The 3,893-nt window shown below is 47.5% G+C and overlaps 1 pseudogene across 1 annotated transcript; it reads right to left on the reverse strand.

The window, feature by feature from the left end:
- LOC144483147 (uncharacterized) lies at positions 1–3,655 on the reverse strand (annotated as a pseudogene). The gene is made up of 2 exons (XR_013495976.1): positions 3,585–3,655; positions 1–2,136 (listed from the first exon to the last, which is right to left on the reverse strand). The product of XR_013495976.1 is annotated as an uncharacterized LOC144483147 (transcript).
- Between the last annotated feature and the right edge of the window lie 238 nt (positions 3,656–3,893).

The following is a 3,893-nucleotide window of genomic DNA, read 5'->3' on the forward strand; positions in this document are numbered from 1 at the left end:
CCTTCACAAATGTACACAGATTTCAAGGATAACACAGGTAGAAAATTTCTTATGCTATAATGTTCTCAGTAAACACACAGTCCCTTTAAACCCACAGGTTGACTGTAATCAGATAACCCCCACTCTGAAGTTAAGTGGCAGATGCAACTCAATCGATCCTCTGTGGATTTCGTCTCAAATTTCCCCTGAAATTATTGTCACACGAGTGTTTCCAAACTCCGCTCTCAAAAAGGTACTTTACAATCTTCTTCCAAAACAATGGATGATGTCACCCAGTGGCAGCACGGGAAATGGGAGGGGCCAAGGAAAGATCCTTGGGAGACACAAAGTTCAAGGACTTTGGAGAGGAAAGGGAGGTTGGAGTTGGGACAGTAGTTTGTAACGACAGTGCGGTTAAGGGTTTTTTCCTTAGGATGGATGATGAGGGTGAATTACAGGTGAGATGGAGAGTATCAAAAAAGACAGGTCCATTAACAGTACCAGGTAATGCGGGGAAGTTGGGTTATCAGTGGTTTAGTGGGAAAAGGGTAAAGGGAGTTGAAAGCAGGTCTCATGGACAAGATGGGCAATGAGAGGGACTGACAGGAAATAGGAGAGAAACTGGAAAAAGATGTGAGTTCAGAGCTTGGATACAGAGGAGCTTTACAGAAAGTCTGGCCCAGAGGCTAGTGGAAGGGAGGGAAGCAGCAGAGGCAGCTGATCAGATTGTCTCAATCTTAGTGACAAAAAAACTCCATGAGCTCCTCACACTTTGTTGTTGGAGGTGAAGATGGAGGAGACAAGATAAAGTCCTTCAAAAGGAACTAACTTGTGTTAGAGATATTAAAAGGTTTTGACACAGCATGTTTAAATCAAAGACAACATATTTGATTTTTGTCCCAAATATTAGCCTCTATAACTGACCTGAAGTTTATTAACATCAGCAGAAATAGACCCTAATGGACATAGCTCAGTTTTCAATCTGATTGACAACACAATCCAATCTCTGGAGTTAATTGTGAATTCGCTGGTGTCTCAGCAGGTTGGATGTCTGAGTAAATCCCATCCCACACACAGAACACGTGAATGGTCTCTCCCCGGTGTGAACTCGCTGGTGTGTCAGCAGGTTGGATGACTGAGTGAATCTCTTCCCACAATCATTACAGATGAACAGCCTCTCCCCAGTGTGAACTCGCTGGTGTCTTAGCAGTGCTGATGATTGAGTGAATCTCTTCCCACACCTGGAGCAGGTGAATGGTCTCTCTCCAGTGTGAACTCGCTGGTGTCTCAGCAGAATGTATGACTGAGTGAATCCTTCCCCACACTCAGAGCATGTGAACGGTCTATCTCCCGTGTGAGTGCGCTGGTGAACGGTGAGATGAGATGATCGCTTGAACCCAGTTCCGCAGTGAGAGCACCTGAACGGTCTCTCGTCAGTGTGAACTTGTTGATGGTACATCAGTTCCTGAGAGGTTTTATAACACTTCCCACAGTCCAGACATTTAAATGGTCTCTCGTCAGTGTGATTTCTTTGGTGTGTCGTCAGGTTGGATAAATTAATAAATCCTTTCCCACACTCAGAGCAGGTGAACGGTCTCTGCCTAGTGTGAACTCGCTGGTGTGTCAGCAGGGTGGATTGGTGAGTGAATCCCTGCCCACAGTCAGTGCAGATGAAAGGCCTCTCCCCAGTGTGAATTCGCTGGTGTGTCAGCAGTGTGGATGATTGAGTGAATCCGATCCCACACACAGAGCAGGTGAATGGCCTCTGCCCAGTGTGTGCGCTGGTGTGTCAGCAGGGTGGATGACTTAGTGAATCCCTTCCCGCAGTCCGAGCAGGTGAACGGCCTCTCCCCGGTGTGACCACGCCGATGAGTTTCCAGCTGGGATGGGTAATTAAATCCCTTCCCACAGACCCCACATTTCCACGGCTTCTCCCCATCATGACTGCATTTATGTTTTGACAGGTCAGATGACTGGTTGAATCCTTGTCCACACACAGAACACGAGTATGGTTTCCCTCCGCTATGAATGGAGCTTCTTCCTTCCATGTTCAAAATATGACAATATTCAGGTTACGATAAATTGGTCGACTGTATCAGTCCCTGATGTGATGTTTGGTTTCAGTTTCCCAATTGCAAATCGTCCCCTTCTAAAACCCTGTGAAATTAATTGAGAACAGAAAAAAGGGAGTGAGAGAGAACCCACAAAAACACAAAGGCAGGTTGTGAAATTGAGCTGAATGAATCTGGTAATTTGTGGGGCCTGCACTTGGAAAAAGTGACTATGAGAGCTGCTGGATTCAATTGATTCACTCATGTCCTTCAGGGAAGGAAATTTGTCAACTGATCTGGACTCTGCACCGAATCTCTGACCCAGAATCCCACCCAGGTCCTATCCCTGTACCCACATATTTATACCATTACCTCCCCAACCTACACATTTTGGGGCACTAAGGGGCAATTTAGCATAGCCAATCCAGCTAACCTGCACATCATTGGACTGTGAGAGGAAACCGGAGCACCCGGATGAAACCCCACACAGACAAGAGGAGGCAGAGTCACCCGAGGCTGGATTGAACCTGGGTCCTTGGAGCTGTGAGGCAACAGTGCGGACCACTGTGCTACCCCTTTTCAAAGAACTGTAACAATTTTGTGAAATTTCTGAGGCTATTTTATTTTGTTAAAGACACATAAGAATACAAATGATCTTCACTGCCCTGATATTGTTGTTCTGCCTCATCAGTAAGAAATTGGAAGTGAAAGAGTGACACGGTTTAGAACCATAGAACCTTACAGCACAGAAACAGGCCATTTGGCCCTTCTTGGCTGTGCCGAACCATTTTTCTGCCTAGTCCCACTGACCTGCACCTGGACCATATCTCTCCACACCCCTCTCATCCATGTACCTGTCCAAGTTTTTCTTAAATGTTAAAAGTGAGCCCGCATTCACCACTTCATCTGGCAGCTCATTCCACACTCCCACCACTCTCTGCGTGAAGAAGCCCCCCCCCAATATTCCCTTTAAACTTTTCCCCCTTCACCCTTAACCCATGTCCTCTCGTTATTTTCTCCCCTAGCCTCAGTGGAAAAAGCCTGCTTGCATTCACTCCATCTATACCCATCATAATTTTATACACCTCTATCAAATCTCCCCTCATTCTTCTACGCTCCAGGGGATAAAGTCCCAACCGATTCAACCTTTCTCTGTAACTCAGTTTCTCAAGTCCCGGCAACATCCTTGTAAACCTTCTCTGCACTCTTTCAACCTTATTAATATCCTTTTGATGTGTGATGGACAAGTTGTTCACATTCTGTCTCTGGGAAGATGTCAAAACATTGCCCCCAACAAACATGGCAGCTACGCATGCGCCCTGCTGCGAGTGCCCCGAATAAAGATGGCGGCCGCGCATGCTCCCCATTGGGTGTGCCCAGATAAAAATGGTGGCGGTTAATCCGGATCCGTAACTGGAAGAAAACTGCTCTGTGCAAAGGGCTGGGATCAGCCCCGGATATCGGTAGGTTTTTTTTGCAGAAGCTGATCGTGATTACAAAGCCTCTCTGATCCCCCGCCTGATCCACTGCTCCCTCCGACAAGCAAATTCTCACCTTTTTCTGATTTTGGACCCGAACAAGAATTTCTCCATCGCCATTAATCTCACTGCGCATGCTTCACTCAGTCCAGCCCCGCCTCTTCATTCACTCCGATTGGTTGGAGGAGCAGTCCGTTCCGCTTGGTCCTCCAGCCCCGCCCCCTCCTCCTATTGGCCCGGAGCTGCCATCAATCACTCGGGCATTGTGAGGTGTCGGGTGAGAGGTCAGTACCGGCGCGGCGGGGGGGTTCACAATGAACATTCTCCACTCTCACTATCCGCCGCTTCTGGCTTCTCCCCGCCAACAAAGAGAGCAGGGGAGACA

This window comes from Mustelus asterias, unplaced genomic scaffold, assembly GCF_964213995.1.
Source record: "Mustelus asterias unplaced genomic scaffold, sMusAst1.hap1.1 HAP1_SCAFFOLD_47, whole genome shotgun sequence".
Classification (NCBI taxonomy): domain Eukaryota; kingdom Metazoa; phylum Chordata; class Chondrichthyes; order Carcharhiniformes; family Triakidae; genus Mustelus; species Mustelus asterias.